Here is a 26,353-nt window from a genome sequence, read left to right as displayed (position 1 = left end):
TTCAAAATAGCGCCATACGCGAATATTCAAATAAAGCATGGGATATTTAAATCATGGCTTCATTTGCAATTTTGAATGTTTTCTTTGTATCCCTCTCTCAAAAGAGGGTACAAGTGTAGACATACCCTATATTATCTAATAAACAAGATGCAAAAGTTGTTGTTACAGAATATCATGAGGTATTTCATGGAATTGGATTTGTTAATGTTAGAATACACACTGATATAGATCTTAGCACAGTGCCAACCCCATACCAACATACCTTCCAAGTGGTCTGCTGTTTGTGAAACACTCTGGATTTCAGGATGTCTTTTTCAACTGCTTTCACCATTCCTACAGCCTCCAGAAATCTCTTCAAACCACCTGACTGTTCTCCCTGGAGTTCAGCTAAATTTGCAGTGCAGCCTTGCCCTATCTCTATAACATGTCTATGAGCGTGAGCTCCGCTGCGAACACTTAATTGCTCTGAAGCATCAGCTTCCTATTTCCAGAAGCAAAAAGGAGGAGCCAGAGGTTGGGATGGGTAAATGGGAAGTGGAGAATGGAACAGGGAACTTGGAGTGTCATTATGCCCCTTGTTCAGGTGTGTTGGGAGTGTATGGTTTGGCAGGAAAAGGCTGAAGAGGAAAAAGGCTTGGAAGGGAATTGGCTTGCAGGGTTCAGATAGAGGAAAAATAGAGCAATAAATTATGATGAAATGGGGATAAAATTTCTTACATACGTTAAGATGCCAATGAATACCTGCTAAGCATTTTTAGTCCTTCATTCAATATTGTTTAGGTCCCTGTCACCGATTTAATCTTCCAGTGGTTGAGAGATGTAATATGCATACGACACAATATCCCATTAGCACTGCAAACCAAAGTAAAATCTGAACTTGAATGGGTGGCAACATCTGATGGTAATGAGTGAAAACAGGCACCACTTAGTAGATTACCAACATTGTTAATATTACCCCATAAAATGAAACAAGATTAGGACTTTTATAGATCAAAAAAGATTTTCATAAAGCTACCAAAATACCGTCTCGTGAGAATAATTGAGGAGCTCATATCCAGCCTTCAAAATGCTTTAGTTATGGATGGCAGTGAAAGGCATAGGCAACTACTGCTTAATAAAGAGTGCAATATTCTTCACATTACTTTTGCAGGCCATGTGTACAAATGACTTTGCTTCAAGAGTGTCTCACCTTTTACTTCACACCACAGATAGGAAACGTCTAGCCCTCAGGGCTGTATGTGAATTGTCATAGTTAGCCACTGGAGGACCACCAGACCATTTGTTTACTTGAGCATCTGCAGGGATGGAGTCCTGCAGCTCCCATTGTCTGTGGTTCATCATTCCTGGCCAATGGGATCTGAGGGAAGCGGCATGGGCTAGGACACTGTTTCACACAGCTCCCAATGGCCAAGAACAGCGAACTGCAAGCAAATGGGAGCTGCAAGAATCTGTACCTGTGGGCATGCTGGTAAACAAAGCATCTGGTGTCCCCGCAGGGGCTAACCCTGGCAAATGGAATTGAACTTGTAGTCTACTTATTGCCCACTCTTCAATTAATAGAAAAAACCCTAAGAACTAACTGGAAAAATTAAGTTGGGGTCAACTGTAATACAGGTGGAAACTCTCAGATCAGGGACTGATCTGTGGTCAGGCAACATCTGTGGTCAGGCAAGATCATGGATGTTGCAGGACCAGAGAGCTCCCAGAACAAATAGCCCTTACTTGGGGCAGCAGAGACCTGACACCCTCCGGGCTGTGGAGTGCTGGAGGCCCCATGGCTCGCCATGGAGCTCTGGTGGCCCCAGAGTAGGGGTCCCAGAGGCTTCAGGACAGTGGAGCCCCGGCAGCCTCAGGCAGTGGAGCTCCCATGACTCTGGAGCAGTTAAGCCCAGGTGACTCCAGCGCAGTGGAGCCCCGGTGGCCCTGGGACAGCAGAGCCCCAACGGTCCAGAGCATCTGAGCTCCAGTGACCCTGGACTGTTGAGTCTGGAAGCCTTGAGGCAGTGGAGCTGAGAACTCTGTGGTCCAGGGGCAGGGGAGCATAGCGATTTACTGTCAGATCCTGGGAAAGCCCAGAGTCTGTCAGCAGAGGGATCAATCTCTCTCGGTCTGCCATAATCCCTCTTTCTGAATCGCTCAAGTTCTGAGCATGGCAGACCAGGGAGGTCTCACGTACAAATTACATTGTGTCAAAATGCAGCATGAGGTTGGAAATGCTCCTACTCAGGTTATTAAAAAGTGAGAGAACAGAACCAGAGATGTTGTATTTGATCCACGAATAACTAGTGACCTCAAAGTTACTTTACCCAAGTTTGAAATCTCCAGTAAATGCAGGAAACAGGAAGCAACTGAACCATTGAAAACACGTGAAATTGATCATCATTGTCCAAAGGCTACAGAAATGGAAAATGGAAAAAGATTATGTTTTATTAATAAATTACTCACCATTTTGAAAAGTCAAACTATTGTTAATCTCACACAGAAAATATGTGATCACAAATTATAAATTGCAGATGTTCAGCAAGGGTTTCAAGTTTATTTAATACCAAGTGGATATACATTTACTAATGGTTTATTTTTACAACTTTCTTGGGGATTTTTCAGGTTGAAAAATTGTTAGACTGGAATATTGTAATGTTTGTGCAGCACCTAGCACAATGGGGTTCTGATCATGTTGGCCTTCAGGTCTACCGCAATGTAAATTTTAGAGCTGGTTGAAAATTGAAAATGTTATGGGGGGGGGGGGAGGGAGTATGGTAGAGTTTTTCCCATTTTTTCTATCTAAATTTAATATTTTACTGAAATTTGTGGATTAAATTTCAACACTTTTCAAGCAATTGTATAGTTGATAAAAATTAATTCAATTTGTTATAAATGTTGCAAAAACAATGAAAATTCATAATGCAGAAAATTTAAACAGCTCTATTAAATGATATATTGTTTTGCTGATTTTATGCATCTACATATGAGTTCAAATGAACCACCTCAGGGTCTTAGTACACACAGGTAAATGGATTATCGGCAAATTCAGGAAAATAGCAAAGGACTTATTTCAAGAGGACTGGAAATCCTGGTGGATTAATATCTGCATTTAACATTCAACCTCTGGAACTCCTTCCCAGAGGATGTGGGGAAGACTAGGACTTTAACAGTGTTCAAAAAAGAGCTAGATAGATTCACAGAGGTTAGGTCCATCAATGGCTAATAGCCAGGATGGGTAAGAATGGTGTCCCTAGCCTCTGTTTGTCTGGAAATGGGTGACAGAAGAGGGATGATGTGATGATTACCGGTTGTGTCCCCTCCCTTTGGGGCATCTGATCTTGGCCACTATCGGCAGAGAAGATACTGGTCTAGATGGACCTTGGTCTGACCCAGTATGGCCGTTTTTATGTTCTTAACATTGTTCTGATTTAAAACATCCTTAACATGCATTTTTAGCATTATCCATTCAGAATTGTATGTTCAGAAAGCCAGCAATGTTAGTGCCAGCATCTTTCAAAACTAATTGCTACAAAAATAGTTGAAATAATAAAAAAGCAACATGACAGGGAATCAGATCAGGAAGAATAGCGAATCAAGAATGCAGTTATCCTCATTGCAAGTGGAAGAGAATGTTATATGCCAAAAAAAAAAAAGTTGTTGGCAATGTGCACATGACAGATATACCATTCTTTCTGGGGACACTCCTACCAGAGGAACTGCAGCTGTATAAACAAAAACAAAAAGGATATTGGTTCCCTGTTCTCAAAGCAATTCAGAATATTGCTAATAATGTGCCCCACAAGTCATTGCGAGTGTAAAACATAAGAGGCATCACACATAGGCTTTAGATGGTAGATCTACCTCAGTCTCAACAGAGAGTACTACAGAATGAACTCTTTTGAGAAAAAGGAAACAGGTATGTGATCAGCTAGATAGCCACTAAGGTACACAGATAGGAATTATTGACAGATGTCCAGTAAGACGGAGAATAATATTCCTGTCTATCAAAGGGTTGCGGTTTCCTTCCCTGACTCTGTCCTAAATATCTGTGTTTTATATATATGACTATATTAGTTTCTATATTGTTAGATTATATCATGGTTTATTAGTATTGTTTGAGTATATTTTAAAAAGATGCTCAAATCAGTGACCACTGCCATGTGACAGGGTCTAAACTTTATCAGTCCTGGACCATATCAGATGACTGAAGCTAGGGCAAAGATATCAATCTTTCTTGCTAGTCCCTCTCTGTATCACAAAATTATTACGTTTATCCCTTACATAGTAACCCCGTGTGTGTGCACGCGCACGCTCGTGTGTAATTAAAAACAACAACAACAACAACAAAAACATCAAAAATAAAGTCCAATGCCTGCCAACTGCATAGGGGCCAAGAGAGAGAGGTACATATAGCTTTTGTGTTCTATATAATTCTGGGAGGAGCTCATTTAACATAGTCCTGGGACCCTGATAAAAACGTAGACAAATGGAAGGAAAAATGGAGTGAAGCAGAATAATAAAAGAGAAGAGGAAAGTGAGATTGAATGAGACAGTTCTGGGTGGAAGGTGGGAGAAAGACTGAAGGATTAGATAAGCCACAGTGGGGCCAGAAGACAGATATGGAGAAGAATGAGAATGGTTAGTAAGAAATTAAGGGACTATGGGAAAGAAAAGACAAGACAGAGGCCATATCTACACTATGTGGAAGATCAATGCTGCTGTGGTTGATCTTCCAGGATTTGAATTAAGGGGTCTAGTGAAAACCCACTAATTCGAACTGAGAGGGTGCCCCTGTTGGCTCCAGTACTCCTGCTCCTCACAAGGAGTAAGGGAAGCCTCCTGGAGTGTTTGCTTCAATCGACCTCCTGCTGTGTGGACAGTGATTTAACATAATTAATTAACATAGCTGGAGTTGTGTATCTTAAGTCGACCTTCCCCTTTAGTGTAGATGTGCCCTAAGAGGTGCCTTGGAAGCAGAAGCAGCTCGAGGCCGGCTGCAGCAGCTGGTGCCCTAGGTGAGGTAGTGCAATCGCCGCCCCTGCCTGCACGGCTGTCAATGGCGCAGGGCGGAGGCAGAATGGAGAAGGCTTTGTGTGTTCCCCCACCCCCAGGCCTTATTTGGCCTGGGGGTGGGGGAGCAGCAGGGCCTCCACGGGACAGATCCACTCACTTGGTGGGACGGATCTGCTGGCAGAGTCCCTTTTGCCCACCCCTGAATCAGAGCCTCATACCACTTGGAAACATTAAACGTCGTTGGTTTCACTAGGCGAGGGCAGTGAATATTGCTGTGTGTACAATGTGATATATGGTCAGACAAGTCCATGAAGGATTCATTGCATCATCTATTAAAAGAATGGAGTTCACATGCAGTTTTTGTTGTTCTGTGAAAACAGATGGAATGTTCTAAATAATATGAACTCTAATCATTCTACACAGGGGCATTCAAAGTTCCCTGATAAATAGTAGTGTTTGCACTGGGGAAGTTTAGAGAAACATAACTCTCTTGAAAACAGCAAAGAGTTATGTATGCTGTCTATTTCAGGGAGAGTGCAAAACAACTATGCACCCTTTATATAATATTGTTTTTGCCCAGAACTATCAGTGATATTTTAGTAAAGACTCACTGTAGAAATGGTGGAAATAAACTGATAACCTTGTGCAGTGAGATATGACTCTGCTTTAAGGAAGATACCACAGAGTAATGTTTTGAAAATGACAAAAAGGTTGATAGAGGAATGGAAGTTAATACTGAAGGGGGAGGAGGAGAGGAACAAATCTGCTTATCTGTTTCAGGGACATTGTGAAGGTCATGATAGAAGGTGGTAGAACAGCATTTTAAAACCTGATGCTGTTTTTCTAACCAATGGACTTATGTCAGAAAACAGGGGGAAAGAAATCTGCTTGACAATTTTAGCTCTGAAAGATAATTCAAAATCTATTCCATATAATTTCAAGTGAGCCAATTGATGAAGTTCTTTGCCCATGTAATTAGCACTGAACATTTGCTCAGATCTGACAATCATGGGTAAATCTTAATCTGGATTTGTGAGGCAAATGGTATTGGTGGTATGCCTGCATGCCTAAGGCATTCAGTCTGTGTGCATCCTTTCACTGTGAGGAAGGATGAAGCAAAACAAGGATTATATATGTATATCCGTATTAGGAGAAAGTCCATCTTCACATTAAGGAACTGATCTTGCACTACTTAATTCAGTGAGAGTTTTACCACTGATTTCAGTGAGAGCAGGATTGAAGCCCAATGGGACCCTAATATCAGAATACAAATAATAACAATGGCTGTGTCTAGGCTGGCCACTTTTTCTGGAAAAGCATCCACTTTTCCAGAAAAACTTGCCAGCTGTCTACCCTGGCCGCTTGAATTTCCGCAAAAGCACTGACGATCTCATGTAAGATTGTCAGTGCTTTTGCAGAAATACTATGCTGCTCACGTTCGGGAAAAAGTCTTTTTCCAAAAAACTTTTGCGCAAAAGGGCCAGTGTGGACAGCAGAGATAAGTTTTCTGCAAAAAAGCCCCGATCACAAAAATGTCGATCGGGGCTTTTTTGTTAAAAAGCGCGTCTAGATTGGCCATGGACGCTTTTCCGAAAATGCTTTTAACTGAAAACTTTTCCATTAAAAGCATTTCCAGAAAATCATGCCAGTGTAGACGTAGCTAATGTGTATAATTGAAGTCTTATATACTTACACAATCACTGTTAAATGTATGTGTTCTCTTAAGGCTTGATTGAAAATATTTCACAATGTGTTATCTAATGTTTTTAAGCATTGGTGAATACCAACAACAAGCTCACCAAAAAACAAAAAAGCAAACAAAAGAACAACAAAAAACAAAACACTTGATGAACTGAAGTGTGTGTCATACTGATGGGTGCATTGTGGTTATGCTATTGGCTTAAACAGTTTGGAAAACTTCAATCAAATGAAGGAAAGAAATGACACATTCTCATATATTGGTTTTTTTTTTTCCTTTTTGTTTTTTACTGTTGTTTGACATGCTTTGCTGCTGGAGCAAAGCTGATAAATTGAGCTAAAGTTCTGAAAGCTCACTGATGCAGTAAAATATAATTAACCAAGCACAAGATGACATTTTACAATTTTATGTGTGTGGTCAAATGATAGATGCTGTCAAACAGATCATTTTTGCAGGTTGAGCTCTATTACTAACAACTTAAAAATCACAGAAACACCATGGTTTCTTACTGTGTACTTACTGTGAATAATAAACACAGACTTTTCCCCATGATCTGGTTCTTTTCTGGGGAGAGGAAATGGGCAGGGATTTGTCTCCTTCATCTTATTAAAAAGATTTTTTTTAAATATGAAATTTCATTTTATACCACCCCCTTCCTATTTTCTTTGTTTTATACTTTTTGATATACTTTGGTGTCACGAGGGCCAGATTTTAAAGGTAAACAAAAAGATCCTTAATTTTTCTTCCTCTCCCCTACGCACACTCAAAAAAGAGAGACAGAATGACATGGAGGCACTGTTTCCTCATGTAGCTCTGAGTTTCTGTGGAGAAGACGGGGAAGAAAGGCAAACCATTGTAAAGGATGTTTCAACTTAGGTAGTCTATGCACCACAGAGTTTAGGAAGCGAACCTTCCCAATATACAATCCTTTACTGAGTTGCCTATGAGGACATCCCAAACTAAAAGCAGTATATAAATATCACAGTTTAACATAGTCATGAATATTATGACTCCCTGTATTGGGACTATTCTGCTCCCATTGATGACGGAATATCCTAGCCAAAACTCTAATTAAGGATCCTCCTCCAGTTAGGTACCCAGTCCCCACTACAAGTTACCTAGAAATTTTAGATCTTTGAAAATCCCAAGCATGGCCTTTACCTTTCATGGAAACAGAAGTTATTAAAAGAAGGAGGCATACTCATCATATGTCATTTGCCAGCTCCTGAATAATATTTGTCACTCTTGCCTGCATTCCCTCCAGTTTGCCAAAAATCATTTGTCTGATAGTAATATGCCTAGATGAAAAACAAAAAACCAAAACAACAACTGTATTTTTGGACATAATCTGTCCGAAGATGGAATTGCTACTTTCCTTCTGAGTGGTACAATATCTCTATGGCCTAGTCTACACTACAGTAGGAGGTTGAATTAAAATACACAACTCCAACCACATTAATTAGGCAGCAGGAGTCGATGTATCTTAAATCGTATTTCTGTGCTGGCCACACAGCATGAAGCTGATGGAAGCAAATGCTCCCATTTGCTTCCCTTATTCTCCACGACTGTGAGTAGTAGGAGTACAGATGCCAGCTGGAGGTGCCCCCTCACATTCAATGTATGGGTCTATACTAAACCCACTAAATTGAAGGCCAGAAAATTGACCTCTGGAGCGTCAATAAGCCTGTAAATACAGAAGTACCTGTGTGGGCATACTAAAATACCACTGGGAGTTTTTAGCTGTCATACCATAATTCAAATTTACATCCTGTTTTCTGCACACTATTACCTTTAGATTTCATTAGTACTTGAAGTGGTCATGTTAATTTTCCTACTTTTGAACTGTAATAGCTGAAGCACATGAACACTTGGTCAACTATCATCCATGTAAGAGGATCAATTCTGAAAGTAAAAATTGTAAGTTTTTTAATGCATTCTGCACTAATCTTGTTTTTTATATATTCTTATTCTTTTATACTCATTATACTGAATTCTTCGGCTCCAGGCTGAAGTGTGTTTTAGCAACAGAAGCATTTGCATTCTCGGGGTGCTGTATTGAAAGCATTGGATTTTGGCAACATCATGTTTTCTTTAAGAGTACTATATCTGAATTGTCCAAACAGGTCTGAAATAATACACATAATTATTATGCTACTTTACCTAAAATTAGGAACAGAAGAAGGTAAATAACTTTTTCAAAGCCACATCACAAGCCAGGAATAGAATTTGGGAGTTCTCTTAAACCATACTTTAAGTATGTTTTGTTTTGAAGAACAATATGACCACAAAGTACATATTAGAATGTGGTTTTGCTTTGAGTGTGGTATTTGCTTAGGCTTTGCAGCCAGGATTATTCAAATACCAGCAAATCAAACAATTTGTATTCTAATCCTTGCCTCTAGTGATATTTATGGACTGGACTCTTTCTGAACAAAAAAGGTGCATTATTCCTGTCACACTATCTTGCAATCACAGCACGTTGTCACACTATTTTAAAGACTATGTCATGACCTCTCTGGCATGCAGGCTAAATGCACTTGAGTAGCTGCTGAAACTGTTCAATCATGAAAAGCTCAAATTCCCATCACTAATGGTCAAGTTTAGATTTTGAGAGGAGTAAGCTTACTGAACACTAGAAAATCCCAGACAAGTCAAGTCACTCAAAGACAGATACCAGATGTCCCCAGGAAGGTTTTACTGGTTGAAATGGGGTTAATCCAAGTGGGAAAACAATTATCATAGAATCATAGAATTATAGAACTGGAAGAGACCTTAGGAGGTCATCAAGTCCAGCCCCCTGCCCAAGGCAGGAGCAATCACTCACTTTCCCTTTTGTACATTCTGAAGCATAATAAAACCACTGTACAGAAATATGTCAAAAGGTCTATCAAAAAGATTCCAAAGGATATTTTTTCTTACTCAGAACTAGGAAGATATAACACAAAAAGTTTGAAAATGCAATATAGTTTAATAAGTTTTTCTCTCCTCTCATTTCTATCTTCATATTTATCAAATTATCTATACAAGTAGAAATTTAACATTTGGAAATGACCTAGACACTGAATTTCTATCAAGCTTTCTTCCTACAAAATAATAGACTTGAAATTAAAGAGAAATAAAGATAATTTTGATTGCCCAATTATGTCCTGCATTAGTGATCTTATGAATGTGGCCTCGGTCTTACATTTCATTGTATTGCTACATATGTCCATCCCAATGAAAATACTTATTTGTATTTTTAAAATAGAAAGCTAGAATTGCATATTTGAAATACATAACATTTAAAAAACTATTTTAGAAGCATGACGGTGGTTGGTTTTATAGTTAAAGTTAAAGTGTTATTTGTCTGTGATATAGTTAAAAGTGTGAGCCCTTTGTTTTCCTAGAAGAGGGCATAGTGCACAAACCCCCTGCTTGCTTTTCAACCTTTTTTTAATTGAAAGAACAATTCTTGACAAGAGTTTGGGTGAATGAATAGCCATTTCTTCATAATTTCATCATTCTTTTAGATAATGTATGAGACACAGAAACTGAGAATATGAGTTATAGCTGGCAGCAGGAACTACTGAAATAAAAATGTGAGAGAGGCAAATGGGCGTCCATTTCTGGCAAATAAATAGTGATTATAATTTCTGACTTAGGGGATTTGCTAACATTCTCAAAACCTGTCTGAGAAACTTCCAATGTGCACTGAGAGTTGAATAAACTTAGTATATAAGTGGAAAGAGTAGATTACTTAAAGATACCATAAAATGTATATATTTCATATTGCTATTTTTTATCCTTCCTTTACTGAAAAAGTGATTGGAAGTCCTGCTTTTGTTAATAGTTACATCTAACTATAGCTGTATCTGAAACAAATTACAGAGTTTTCTATCTTTTTGTTACATTTTTCATTAAAATAAAAGCTATATTTTGCTAGCTTTAGATTCTTAAACATGCACTATTGATAGGCAACCAGCCCTTTATTTTGCATTTGTATAGCTTAAAGGTGAACAGCAAAGTCAATAGGAATACAGGCAGTCCCCGGGTTACGTACAAGATAGGGACTGTAGGTTTGTTCTTAAGTTGAATTTGTATGAAAGTCGGAACTGGTACATATTGTAGGGGAAACTCTAGCCAAACATTTCTCCAGAGCTCAGTTTTATTCTCCCACACCTCACTTCCCTCAGTCCTTTATTCTCAAGCTGAGGTGTCTGCTGAGAAAAGCTGCTCCATGTCTCCCTGGTCTGCTGGGCGGGGCTCTAGCTTTGCGTCTCCCTGGTCTGCTCGGGGGTAGCAGCTAGTGCGGGGTTGCCTCACCCCGTTTGTAAGTAGGGATCCGATGTAAGTCGGATCCATGCAACCCGGGGACTGCCTGTATGTGTTTTAAAAATGATTTCAATATACTAAGGCACTAAAATAATTTGTGGGCCTGTTTCACTACAAGTTGAACCTTTCTTGTCCAGGGCACTCTGGTCCAGCAACTTCTGTGGTCCCACAGGACCACAGATATTGCTGTACCAGAGAGCCCCTGGACCAGAGAGCTGGGTAGCCGTGGGGTTGGCATAAGCAGCAGCCCTTGGACAGTAGAGCCAAAGTAGTTCTGGTGGTCTTGAGGCAGTGGAGCCGTGGCAGCCCCAGGGTAGCAGAGTATGGCAGCTCTGAAGGACGGCCCTGGAACCAGGAAGCCACAGCAGCCCTGAGGTATCAGAGCCCAGTATCCCAGAGTAGTGGAGACCTTGTGGCTTCAGAGCTGCAGTAGCTGCAGCACCCCAGAGCTGTGGCAATGTCGGTGCAGCCACAGTGGCCATGGGAGTCTCAGCAGAATTCAGGAATGTAGGAATAAGAGATCCTCCGGAAAAGGGCTTTATTCCGGAGGATCGCGCCAGTCTAGACGCTTTTTTTCCGGCTTTTCCCCAAGCCGGAAAAAAAGCGGCGGACATGTTTATTTAAATCCCGCGGGGGATATTTAAATCCCCCACGGATTTCCCTATTCCAAAGTTTGAAATTAGCATGCCTCTTCCGGAGAAGGGGCCAGTGTAGATGTAGCCTACATGTTTATGGATCCCTCATAATACTCTGGGTCCTTTCTGCCCCTTCATTAAAGGTGAAATATTCTAAAGAAAAGTTGAAGCTTCTTTCAGATTTCCTGCTTTATGAAATCACCATTACACTGGTAGTTTTTTAATTGTTGCTGATTTACAACCAATGTTAATAGCTACATAGTTCTCAAAAGAGTAGACAGTGACAGGTGACCTAATCTGTCTTTGGGACCAAGAACCTTTTCTACAATAGGGATGTGCATAGGCCAGAAAGCTTATATATAAATCATATGTCAGTCCTCTCAAAGGAAAGGCAACATCAATTTTGTTCATCAGATAAGTTGTGTCTTAGGTGTGTAAGTGATGACATCAGATAATTACTGGAAAGGAACAGTTTCTGGGGAAAAAGCCCTCAAATGTGCTGCATGAATATCTTTCATCTCAGTAGTTGTTTGCATACATATGTAAGCAGGGTCTGAAGGACTGCAGCAAGCTGAAAGGGGAGAGCAGTGTGGTTATGCTCACTCAATTGTTTAGCCCTGCAAAGATAACTAATTATTGATATGTAAATACAGCTCATGCTGGAATGGGGAAGGAATCCGGTGTGTGGTTATGTAAATCCAATTCAGCCAGGCCTGATGGATGGTCATTGCTCGAATGGAATGTGGTGTATTATAACTAATTTGGCTGTTGTGGGGTCATAAACCATGCTACCTCTAAATGTACGAACTGCAAAATATGACATCAGTGTTTGCAGGAGAGAAACCATCTTTGTAAAGGATCTCAGATAAACAAGCCTACTCCTTCCAGTCTGGAGTGGACAGAATTGGGGGAAAGTGGCTTGAGCCAGCCAGCAACATGCCCACCAGTCAGGAGCTGTAATACTGGTTCAACCTATCTCCTTTCCCACTCTCCTTCTCCCGCTATTCTAAGGATAGACCTAAAGCAGACTCCCTAAGGAGTCTCTTTGTTATTCCAGTAGAAGCTGGAATCTTTTCACCACCGTAGGTGGTGGTGGCTAAGACCTGAAATCACTAGTTTGGCCTGGAGTCAGACCCATTGTGACCAGCGGGCAGCCGGTAGGCGCAGTGGTCAGTGGGGAGGCTGGCAGAAGCAGGTAGACAGCGGGTGGTTGGTGGGAGTGGCTGGTAGGAGAAGCGGCAGGCAGATGTGGGGAATAACTGGTGGGAGGCCAGCAGGAGAAGCAGCACGTGGCCAGCAGGGCGGCTGTCAGGATCAACCGGCGAGCAGTTGGTAGGACCAGCAGCAGGCGGCCAGCAGAGTGGCTGGCAGGAGCAAGTGGACCACAGGAGCAATACAAAGGTGCCCTTGCCTCAGGCTCAATGAGGGAAGTCATCAGAGTGATGTGTCTGGGTCTGCACTGACTGGACAGAGCTGTAAGTGGGGCGTTTGAAATGGGGTACGGAGAAGGTTTGGGTATGTGAATAGGACCCTTACATTGGTGGACAAATGAGCCTGAGAGGCAAAGGAAATTGATCAATCCATTTGACCTGGGATGCTTACTCATGGGTCGGTTATGAACTCTGGTTGTGATATTTTCCCAAGCTAATGCCATGTGACTTCTCTCTCTTTCATTAAAAGTTTCTTTTCTATGCTCAGAGGCACCCAGGGATATATGAATTTCCCAGGCTACTGCGTGGGGGCTCAAGCCGATTCTCTGTCAGATGGATAAAAAGGAACCCCCTAGATATTGAACCTGGCCCTGGCTGCTGCCAGCGCTACCTAGCAGAACAGTTACACATATGTACATTAAAGATAAATACCATTGTTATATGCTATACATATGTTCCCTGTTCCTTCATGTTAGATTCATTCCTATTTTGATGTAACTAGTGATTATCACTTACAAAGATGAAGGGAAACAAAAGGTGATCTACGGTATGAAATGTCTTCCATGTAAGAAGAGACTAAATTTAAAAAAAAGTTTAGGGCTGTTTGATGTCTATGAAATCATGAAAGGTGTAGAAAAGGTGAATTGATAATTATTATATATATTTTCCTACAATATATAAAACAGGAATTAGCCAATGAAATAAATAGGCAGCAAGTTCAAAACAAAAAATAAGTAAGTTTTTTCTTCACACAGCACACAGTTAATCTATGGGACTCATTGCCAGGGAATATTGTGAAGACCAAAAGTATAACTGGGTTAAAACAGAGCTAGATAAGTTCATGGAGAGTAGGTCCATCAATGGTTATCATCCATGTTGGTCAGAGACACAAGCCTATGACCTGGTTGCCCCTAAATTTCTGACTGACAGAAGCTGAGATTGTACAAGAAGGAATGGATCTTTTGATAATTGCCCTGTTCTGCATACTTCCCATCATATTCTAGTACTGGTCACTGTTGGAGACACGATTCTGGACTAGATGGACCAATGTCTGATTCAGTACAAGCGGCGAGGAGTCCTGTGGCACCTTACACACTAACTGAAGTGTTGGAGCACAAGCTTTCGTGGGCAAAGACCCACTTCGTCAGATGCATAAGGTTGATGGTGGGGTGGAAGCTGTTGAAATCATGGTGAAATTCTTCCAGAGTCTCCTTCCCATGGGTCCAGATGATGAAGATGTCATCGATGTAGTGTAGGTAGAAATGGGGCGTAAGTGGATGAGAGCCATAAAAATGTTGGCGTATTGTGGGGCCATGCGGGTGCCCATAGCAGTGCCACTGGTCTGGAGGTATATATTGTCACCAAATCTGAAATAGTTGTGTGTGAGGATAAATTCGCAGAGTTCAGCCACTAGTTGTGCTGTGGCATCATCAAGGATACTTTTCCTGACAGCTTGTATTCCATCTGCATGTGGGATGTTTGTGTAGAGAGCCTCTACATCCATGGTGGCTCGGATGGTGTTTTCTGGAAGATCACCAATGCATTGTAGATTTATCAGGAAATCAGCAGTGTCATGGAGATAACTGGGAGTGCTGGTGGCATAGGGTCTGAGTAGAGAGTCCACATATCCAGACAGTCCTTCAATGAGAGTGCCAATGCCTGAGATGATGGGGCGTTCGGGATTTCCAGGTTTGCGGATCTTGGGTAATAGATAGAACAACCCTGGTCAGGGCTCTAAGGGTGTGTTGATTGTGTAGGGATTGTCCTGAGCAGATGGTGCAGTTTCTTAGTGTATTCCTTAGTGGGATCTGAGGAAAGAGGCCTGTAGAATTTGGTATTGGAGAGTTGTCTGGCAGCCTCCTTTAGGTAGTCAGGCCTGTTCATGATGACAACAGAACCTCCTTTGTCAGCCTCTTTGATTATAATGTCAGAGTTGTTCCGGAGGCTGTGGATGGCATTGGGTTCTGCATGACTGAGGTTACAAGACAAGTGTTTTCCACAATTTCTGCCTGTGCATGTCGGCAGAAGCATTCTATGTAGAGGTCCAGACTGTCAATTCGACACTCAGGAGGAGTCCATGTGAAGTTTTTCTTCTTGTGCTGTTGGTGGGAAGGTATCTGTGTGTCAGTGCACTGTTCAGTGTTGTGTTGGAAGTATTCATTGAGATGGAGACGGCAAAAGTAGGCTTCCAGATCACCGCAGAACTTTATCATGTTAGTGAAGGTGGTGGGGCAAAAAGAGAGTCCCCGAGATAGAACAGACTCTTTTGCCGGGCTGAGTGTATAGTTGGAAAAATTGACGATATTGCTGGGTGAGTTAGGGGTACCACTGTTGTGGCCCCATGTGGCAGGTAGGATTTTAGACAGCTTACAGTCCTTTTTCATCTGTAGAGAAGTGAAGTGTGTAATGTAGATCTCCTGTCTTATTTTAGTAAAGTCCATTTGTGGGAAATGTTGGTTTTTTATGAGAGACTCCAGATTGGAGAGCTCTTTTTTGATGTTTTCCTGTTTGCTGTACAGGATGCTGATCAGGTGGTTCCTCAGTGTTTTAGATAATGTATGGCATAATCTCTCACTGTAGTCTGTGCAGTATGTAGATAACAATGGATTTTTCACCTTCAGTCCATTTGGTATGGTGTTCATCCGTTTGCATTTGGATAGAAAGATTATATCTGTTTGTACTTGTGCAAGATTCTTCATGAGGTTGATAGATTTCCACTTCAGATGGCTAAAAGCAGTGCCTTGCATGGTGTCAAGTATTAGTCTGAATCTGCAAAAGCGGCGAGGAGTCATCTCCAGACATGCATCTGACTAAGTGGGTCTTTGCCCACGAAAGCTTATGCTCCAATACTTCGGTTCGTTTATAAGGTGCCACGGGACTCCTCACTGCTTTTGCAGACTCAGACTAACACAGCTACCCCTCTGATACTTGATTTAGTACAGTTGTTCTTCTCTACAACACCTGTGTAATTTGCTGTCTAACGGAACCATACCCTTCATCACGAGGCTCCACTGTTGATGCTGTAGTTTGATGCCCCCAATTTGATGCTCTCCCTTGAATTCTTTGCCATTTTTCAGCCAGTATATGGATGGGGCGCGGTTGCCTGCTGCAGGGCAACAGAAGCAAATGGTATTTGCAGCTGGTACAGCTAGCAGCTTCTTCTCCATCCTTTCTAAACAAGCCCAATAAGGAGCACTTGTGTCTTCAGACTCATCATCATCATCTTCATCATCACTGGATGATGGAGATTCTGTTACTCTAACTGTAAAGCTACCTAGAACTTCACTGGAATGCCGTGGCTTACAACTGTACAGCCCAGAAGACACATTAATTATCTTCAACTGGTTTTGTCCAATATCAGTTCTGTTGCTAGGTGCAATCCCAATGCCATCTTTGAACCAGAAAACTGACATAGAAAAACTCTGGGTACTACAGGAACGTTCAATGGTATCTCCACTTCAAATACCAATTCCTCCTGAAAGACAATCTTGCTCCCCAGATATTCTTTTGGTTTTCGAGTGATCCTGTCCTCTAATTCTGAGGTGGGCAGCCTGGGTTCTCGGAGGCTGCTGACAGACACCACCAGGTGAAAGCAAAAGAAGGCACTTCACACAGCAATAATTCCTCTGGCCATGCTTGGAGAAAATGGAATAATAGGAAAACTGCCCCAGCCAGCCTCAGACATCCTCCGGTCACATGTTGCCCCTTCCCTTGGGGTCCCGGCTGCGATGAGGATCAATGATGAGGATAAGAATATAACATATTATCGACCACCTGACCAGAACAGTAATAGTGACTATGAAATACTAAGGGTGATTAGACAGGCTATCAAAATAAAAAACTCAATAATAGTAGGGGATTTCAATTATCCCCATGTTGACTGGGTTTGTGTCACCTCTGGACAAAATGCAGAAACAAAATTTCTTGATACCTTAAATGACTGCTTCTTGGAGCAGCTGGTACAGGAACCCACAAGGGGAGAGGCAATTCTCAATTTAGTCCTGAGTGAAGTGCAGGATCTGGTCCAAGAGGCAACTATAACAGGACCACTGGGAAATAGTGACCATAATATAATAACATAAGCAGTTACTTTGTATTCCAAGATAACTCTTTGGAAGAAAACAGATGCATCTGGATACCATATAGTTTGTAACACAACGCAAAAATAAGGAAATGCAGCATTAACTGTTTCAATGCCAACTCATTCCTGACAGCTAAGGCTCTACAGAATCAATGTGACTTTGACATTTTAAGGTAACAGCTATACTTTCCACATTATAGAAAGGGAATAACTTAATACTATTCTTGATAAATTCCAGTTTTTTGTGAGCTAATGAGAACCATATTTAAATTTTGCAAGCATAAAATTTGTTCTGATTCGATTTTTTTTTTTAGAAAAATTATCCTGATTGCTATTCTTCTCTCCCCCCCCCCCCAAATTCAAACAATTCAGAATTAAACAAACTATAAAATACATTGTATTCATTTATTTATGCTCAGTCCTAGTTGCAAATAACCAGCTGGTTAGTGGCATCAGTACATGAAATGGGTTTGTAGAATGGAGCGTATAAAACTATATAATAAGTTATTTGAGATAAAATAGTAGACCAAATCTATAGCTCTTTCACGGCAGAACTATAAAGAAAAACAAATATGACAATGACCAAATGTTCCTTTCAATTCTGTGCCATTTACTAGTGTGTTTCATTTGAAGTCTTCATGTATCTTCTATAAATTCTCTTTCAGTAACTTTATTAAATGAATGGCAGTAGAACAGCCTTTTAATTGCTAAAACACATTGCTTTTCATTTGACATTATTTAATAACCTACTATTTCAGCAGTTGGAGATTTCAGCTACCATATAACAGGAATATAATATGTGTTATTTTTAACTTGGTGGATTTATACTTAATCTGAAGTTTAACCAGGGTAGTTGTATGCCAACTACCTCAATATGAATTAAATAAGAACAAATATATATATATATAAGGTAGAATAAGATATCCTTGGATTAGAAAACAAGAATTTGAGCCTGCAAAATCCAAAACACCGTGGCTGCAGTCCAGCAAAGCAATTAGAAACATGCTTAATTTTAAGCACGAGTGTATTATGATTGACTATAAAGTTATGCAGTGCTTTGTAAGGGTTAGATAAACTGATAAATCAATAGGCATTAAATGACTACATGCTTTTGAAAAATCTTCCTAGGTCCCTATGTGCAACTGCAGGCACCTAAAACCTTTAAAAATTAGGGTTTTTTCAGCAAGGCTTAGGCTTGTAAGTGCCTAAATCACTTTAGAAAGTTGAACTTAGGCATCTTCTTATGCCTTGGCAATGCTGAACAATGTAATGTCTAAATACATTGAGAAATCTAAGTGTTAGTTTCTTGTTCCTCAATAAATTTGAGATAATATCAATTCCCTACCACCCAGATGAGTTGTAAGGATAAATACATTTTAAAAATTGTCACTGATGGAGAACTACATCCTTTGGTAAGTTATTCCAGTGGCTGGTTATAGTTTTTCCAGAAGCTGGGAATGAGCGATAGGGCATGGATCACTTAATTACCTATTGGTAGCATTGGCATCAGCCACTGTCAGAAAACATCTAGATAGACTTATGTGTAGTGCTGGGGAGGAGCCAGTGGCCATGGTACATGTAGGTACCAATGACATAGGGAAGGGTAGCAGAGATGTCCTGGAGGCCAAATTAAAGCTGCTAGAAAAGAGACCGAAATCCAGGACCTCTATGGTGGCATTCTCAGAAATGCTTCCAGTTCCACAAGCAGGGCCAGGTTGGCAGGCAGAGCTTCAGAGTCCCAATGCGTGGATGAGATGATGGTGTAGGGAGGAGGGGTTTAGCTTTGTAAGGAACTGGTACTTAATGTTTAAAAAGGTTTCAGAGCAGTTTGTAAATTAAGAGATGGAGGAAAGCCTATTGGTGCAGAGGAGCACATAGATTGGACAGAGACGTCTCTTAGAGGACAGTCTATTGATAGAGATTCTCTAGGTTTTAGTCAGGAGGAGAGGATGGAAGAGGATAAAGTATGGGCCAGATCAGATAAAAAACACTCACATAAAAAAGAATCTGACATATCAGAAAAGGGCAGACAAATAAACAGTGACACGTTTTTAAAGTGCTTGTACAAAAATGCTAGAAGTCTAAAAAATAAGATGGGTGAACTAGAGTGCCTCGTGTTAAAGGAGGATACTGATATAATAGGCATCAGAGAAAGCTGGTGGAGTGAGGATACTCAATGGGACACAATCATTCCGGGATACAAAATATATTGGAAGGACAGTACAGGTTGTGCGGGTGGGGGAGTGGCACTATATGTGAAAGAAAATTTAGAATTAAATGAAGTAAAAATCTTAAATGAATCAACATGTTCCATAGAATTGCTATGGATAGTAATTCGCTGCTCTAATAAGAATATAACAGTAGGGAATCTATTATTGACCACCTGACCAGGACAGTAATAGTGACTATGAAATGCTATGGGAGATTAGAGAGGCTATCAAAATAAAGAACTCAATAATAGTGGGGGATTTCAATTATCCCCATATTGACTGGGTACGTGTCACCTCAGGTCGGGATGCAGAGACAAAATTTCTTGATACCTTAAATGAGTGCTTCTTAGAGCAGCTGATACAGCAACCCACAAGGGCAGAGGCAATTCTAGATTTAATCCTGAGTAGCATGCAGGATCTGGTCCCAGAGGTAACTATAACAGGACCACTTGGAAATAGTGACCATAATATAATAATATTTAACATTCCTGTGGTGGGAAGAACACCTCAGCAGCCCAACACTATGGTATTTAATTTCAGAAAGGGGAACTATGCAAAAATGAGGAGGTTAGTTAAACAAAAATTGAAAGGTAAAAAGTAAAATCCCTGCAAGCTGCATGCACACTTTTCAAAGGCACCATAATAGAGGCCCAAAAAATGAGGAGTAACATTAGTTCGAATGAAGGGGTTTGGTTCGAACTAACACATCCCGGCACGCACTTTCACTTTCGAAACAGCTGTTGATCGGAGTAACACGTCGGCGAGATCATGCTAATGAAGCGTGGGATATTTAAATCCCTGCTTCATTGACTATTTCGAATGCCTACATTTGCATCCCTACTTTGAACTGGGGTGGAAGTGTAGACGTAGACTGAGAGATGTTTGAAAGTAGGAATAAGAGAGCCTCCGGAAAAGGGCTTTATTCTGGAGGATCGCGCCAGTCTAGACGCTTTTTTCCGGCTTTTCCCCATGCTGGAAAAAAAGCGGCGGACATGTTTATTTAATTCATGTGGGGGATATTTAAATCCCCCGCGGATTTCCCTATTCCAAAGTTGGAAATTAGCATGGCTATTTCGGAATAGGGGCCAGTCTAGACGTAGCCATGAAGTTAATCAATAATAGCTATTCCAGAACAACTCACAATGAAGACATAAATAATGGAAAGCATTCTCATTGACTTCATTGCCAGCAATCAGATCATTTCTGAGTTTTATTGAAAATCCAAAGTTTAGTATTCTTAAATTTTTCTCAGACTGTTCTCTAAGTCACTTATAATATTTGTAAAAGTTTCCTGTCAATTCAGTGTCCTTCATATTTAACATTATAATCATCTGAATTTGGTATTTTATACTCCTTTTCAGTTTGTCTAAATTAGTCATGTCCACATCTTTACATTAATTTCATACTTTCCTTTTTAAATTTTCTAAATTACAATTCATCATGCTTGCTATATGTGTTGTTCACACTCATTCAGACAAGAGTGGTCTAGATCCTCAACTGTGTTTGGGCAGCTTTTTGTGTCTCTCTCAAAATAAGCAGCATGTAAGTCAGCATAACTGGTGTCCAAAAGATCCCTCCAGATTGTTTTAACTGTCTACCACAACAGACATTTCAGATTTGAGAAAGGCAGAGACAGTAAGTGGCAAGTCTCACAGCTGAAAATGGAAAAAGGACATAACCTATGCCATTTAGGAAGGCCATCAGATGTATGCGGTGAGTTTGAATCACTTCTTGTCAACATTGCAAGGTAAAAACACAAAAAGCCAAGTATTCACAGCTAATTTGAGAGTAAAAACTGTTCCAAGAACAAAAACTAAGAGAAGGCAGTGCCAGTTTGATGCTCTTAAAAACCAAACTGATTTGACTTGTATTCCCACATCAATTATGACAGGACAACATGTCTGTTACTGTATGATCTTTCCTATCTGATAGTGTCATTAAGTCTATCATTATAAATCTGTTAAGCAGGAAAGAGATGACATTTGAAAACCAAATGTCTGTTACAGCTCTGATTCCCCTTTTTCACATAGGAAATGACAGAGGGCCAAGTAGACTGTCTGCTCGTATTCAGGGGAGGATTTCCATTCCCAGGGATGAGGTGTGACCCCCCAAGATGATCTTTCCACCACTACCCCTTTGCTATAATAGCTCATGAACTCCTGCACATGTGTGCTACTAGCCTTTTACTGGCTCCAGTTGAGAGGCATATGCATAGCCAAACTAGGGCTGCTTCCTCAGCTACTGCAATGAGTCAGCAATGAGAGCCAACAGTGAGTCAGCCCTCAGGAAAGCACCAACAGCCTAACACTGAGTAGAGCATGGATCAGATGACCTCACACTCAGGTATTTCTTCAGTCCCAGTAGAGCTGAAAATTAATGTGAGCAATAGGCATACGCGGCCAGCAACCCAACTGCAGCCTTGTGGAGCACCAGACCCCGTTGACTTCCAACCTGCTGCTCAGTTTTCTCCTGTTCCAGTTTTGCCAGACCTTTGTCTTTGTCTGACCCCTGTCCTTGCCCTGCTATTGCCTGATTCCAACCTCATCACACTCCTGCTTCAACTTAGTCTCTACCTCCTGATGCTCCCTAAACCCTTGAAGTCTGACTACCTAGTTTTGACCTTTGACATATACTTGTGCTGGCTGTCAAATTCTTGGTTTCAATGGTTTGCTGTGTTGTTGAGTGGGAATTCTAGCTAAGAAAAATGCTAGTAGAGTTTCATGGAGATTAGTCCATACAAGAGAGTTAGATCAACTAGAATAAATCCTTAGACAGTCACTGAGCCAGAGTTTCCAAGGTGATACACCAGCTGTCCAATTTTGCTAAGTTGGTTTTAAAGCTAGATTGCTAGAACATATCAATAGGACTACACAAAGTGGCCACAATGCAGAGGTTTTAAGTCATAGTCTTAAGGTGTGTCTAGACTACAGAGTTTTGTTGACAAAAGTGGAGTTTTGTCGACAAAACTATACCTGCGTCTACACTACCGCTGAGTTCTGTCGACATAACGTCGACAGAACTCAGCAGTTTTGTCGACGCTGGTAAACCTCATTTTACGAGGCATAATGCCTTCTGTCAACAGAGTTCTGTCGACAGAAGGTGTTATTGCCTGTAGGGTTGTGTCTAGACTACAGGGTTTTGTCGACAAAGCAGCTTGCTTTGTCGACAGAACTGAATGTAGTCTAGACGCTCTTTGTCAACAGAAGCTTTGTAGTCTAGACGTATGCTTAGTTATACCATCAGACCAGTCCAGAACCAAACAAAATCATTCATCTCATTCCGTAGTCTTAGAAATAAATTCTTTTTTGCTCTTTCTTCATTCGTCGACAAAAATTCCACTTATGAAATCTTGTCAAATGAAGGAGTGTAAGTTCTGGTTTTTAATTCTTAACAAGCCAATATATAGCCTGCTCTCACAAGGTCAAAACTAAAATGAACTATCTATTGAACTTTGCTATTCTAACATTGCAAAAATGATCTGAAGCAATTATTCACAATGTGCTTTTTATTAAAAAACCTGAGAAAACACCTTCATAGATAGAGACCATAATCAGACTACAAGAGAATAAAACAAATAAGCTTCTTCTCAAACTGTTGAGTATATAACACAGAATTTCAACTTGTTATGCATAAAACAAATGGAAATAGGTTGCAAGAAGGTAGTCTAACACAGACAAGAGGATACTAGATTCCGGGTATTAATTTTTACCAAAAAATACCACAATAGGATAAGTGTTTGTTTCATGAATAACAGCTTTTGAATCTTAAATCTTAGTTCTTAATATGATACACATGCAAAGAAAGAAAATCAACTATAAAATATATCAGGAAACTCTTTAGAAAGCATACCATGTAAGGGTATGTCAACACTGCCATTAAAAACCAGTGCCAGGCCCAAGCCAGATGATTTACGCTTACAGGGCTCAGAGTAAGAGTCTGTTTAAATGAGGGGCAGACATTTAAGCTCAAGTTGGAGCCCAAGCTCTAGGACTCTGTGGTGTGGGAAGGTTCCTGAGCTTGTACTTCATGCTGAGCCTAAACTTCTATGTTGCAATTACACCAACCCTAAACGCCACAAGTCTGAGTCAGATGGCATAGGCCAGCTACCTGTGTCTAACTGCATTGTAGTCATATATTAAAAATCAGATTCCAGTGTTCTTCATTCATGTTAAGTAGCACTACACATGTATGTCCACTGACTTCAAAATGACTATTCATGGAATAAGGGTCTGGACAATATGAAGAAGTGGACTGTGCCCATGAAAGCTCATGATCCCATCTACATGTTTTGTTAGTCTATAAAGTGCTACCAGACCATTTGTTGTTTTTTTCTGCACAGACTAACTCGGCTACCCCCTGAAGCTTCAAAACCTATAAAGTAAACGGAGGTGTGCTCTTCTCTCTGCCAAGAAAACTAAGACATCAACTAAGATTCTTATTGGAGATGGTAGAAATTCTTAAGATAAAATGAGAATCTAAATCATGAATAACTGAATACCTCAATAAAAGGATAATTAAGAGGGAGTGCTGTGCAGGAGAGAGAACAGTGAATTAGGAGTCAGTCAACTTGGTTTCCAATCTAATCACTGCTATTGATCCAATGTATCAATTGACAAGTCAATTAAATACTTTATGCACAAGTCTCCTTATCTGTAACAAGGAGATGGTAATATTTGTTCAACCTTTGTGAAGTTTTTTTGACAATAGTAGATGACAAGCACTACATTACTAAGTGTTGAACATTACTATTTTCTAGATAATTTTTCTTGATGATCTTTCTCTCCCATATTATTGGGTCATTGCAATGGGGTGCTTCAGAAGACCCCCTTAGGCCTGTTCCCCAGTGTATTGATCATGGCTGATCATGCCACCTTATTGCTCTCTGGGGCTTCCCACCACCCTCTCCTGGTGGGCCAGATCCTCTGGTCTCCCCCAGACAAAGCACAGAGTTGGGCTTACCATCCCCCTGAAGAGCAATGCAGACATTGAACCACTTCTGCTCTTGGAGGAAACGAATCCCCAAATGGTACTATCCCCTCCCCCCAAATAAATCCATCTTTCTCTGTATAAAAGTTTTATACAGGGAATGCTTATCGGGTAAGCTCCCTTTATCAACAAAAGAGAGATATTAACAATGGTTGCTCCCACCAGGTAACAGTTATTTACACTGGACCTGATAGTAAACAAAAGTATTTGTATTCAGTACAAACAGTAGTATTTAAGTGGTTACAAGTGAAAACAGACAGATCAAAGGAAGATACTGAATTAAAATAATTTTAAAAAATACATAACTAGTTCTAAGAATCTTGTTACATGCAAATCCTTACCCGAAACAGCTGTTCTTATTTCAGGCAAAATCTTCAAGTCAAAGGCAAACTCTTTTCCTCTGACTTGGGTCTCTAGCTCTCTTTAAAGTTCTTTGCATCCTTTTAGGGCATGCCAGGCAGTTTCCCAGGCCAACCAAAGACCAAAGAGAATTGCTTCCCAATGCTGAAATAGACTCTCCCCCAAGGCAGGAGTCCTTTCTTTTACATCCCCTCACCCTTCAGTGGAAAAATACTAGGTTCAAAATGGATTTCAGAACCAGATAGTATGGTCACGTGTCTTTCTAGAGCAGTGGTCTCCAACCTTTTTACACCCAAGATCACTTTTTAAATGACAGACCAAGCCAAGACCTACCGTCCCGCCCCTTCCTTGAAGCCCCGCCCTCTCTATTCTCCTCCTCTCCATCACTTGCTATCCCCAATCCTTATACTGCTACTTTAAAATAAAATTCCCACCATTCCTCGCAGCCACTCACCTGTGCTGTTGCTCGGTGAGTAGCTGCTCCTCAAATGAGGAAATCTAATGTAAATGTACTGTGCAGGCACGCAGTTCAGAGAGGGCTCAAGAGCTACTCTTATAGCCTCCGAGATCTACTGGTAGCTCACGATATACCGGTTGGTGACCACAGTTCTAGAGCAACCATCTCTTGAGCCTACAAGACAATCAAGGCTGTTTACAAGTCATTCAGTTGATCGCCCAGTCATTCAGCTTCCCGGGGACCAGTAGGGGCTCTCATTAGCACATTTAAAACTATAAATAGATTCACAGTTCATATTTGTAACTTCACATACAAGAATGATACATGCACCAAAATAGAATAAATAGATACAGCAGATTGTAATATTAAAATTAATAAATTACACGATAGAAATGTAGCCGTGTTAGTCTGGTGTAGCTGAAACAAAATACAGGACTATGTAGCACTAAAGACTAACAAGATGGTTTATTAGATGATGAGCTTTCGTGGGCCAGACCCACTTCCTCAGACCAAAAGTGGAAGAAAATAGTCACAACCATATATACCAAAGGATACAATTAAAAAAAAAAGTGAACACATATGAAAAGGATATGTGTTCACTTTTTTTTTAAATTGTATCCTTTGGTATATATGGTTGTGACTATTTTCTTCCACTATTTGATCTGAGGAAGTGGGTCTGGCCCACGAAAGCTCATCATCTAATAAACCATCTTGTTAGTCTTTAAAGTGCTACATAGTCCTGTATTTTGTTTAAATTACATGAGATATTTTGTCTAAAGCACCTTCAAGTTATGCCCAGTATTAACAACTCTAACCATAAAAAAGTCACACCCAAAATATGAAATGAAACTAAAATTGAGATTTAATAATAAATAAAAATTGTCTTCCATTTCTGAGCCATTAAGACATTTTTGGGTTTTCTTTGAAAGCCGAATGGCTAGAAAATGGTTAAATAGAAGCTGAAATTCTCTCACAATTACTTTGTCAAAGAGTGGGGCTTTAAATAAAACACCAAATATAATTTGCTACTTATATAAACCAACAAGTGATAAGAGAAACAAGTTCAGAAGGCATCAGAAGTATTCCTGACTGGATTATGTCTAGATTGTGACTACTATAACACATCTGTTATAACCAGAGGTTAAACTTAGATGGAATGCAGGGCAGTTCAGACTTTTCTTTTCTAAAA

The 26,353-nt window shown here is 40.4% G+C and overlaps 1 protein-coding gene across 5 annotated transcripts in view; it reads right to left on the bottom strand.

The window, feature by feature from the left end:
- Positions 1-26,353, bottom strand: part of NLGN4X (neuroligin 4 X-linked) — a 250,699-nt gene that overhangs the window by 199,850 nt on the left and 24,496 nt on the right. The gene's annotated exons all lie outside the window — the stretch shown is intronic.

Source organism: Pelodiscus sinensis, chromosome 1 (assembly GCF_049634645.1).
Source record: "Pelodiscus sinensis isolate JC-2024 chromosome 1, ASM4963464v1, whole genome shotgun sequence".
Lineage (NCBI taxonomy): Eukaryota > Metazoa > Chordata > Testudines > Trionychidae > Pelodiscus > Pelodiscus sinensis.
The sequence above is the reverse complement of the archived record's forward strand: the minus strand, read 5'-3'. Positions and strand labels throughout refer to the sequence as shown.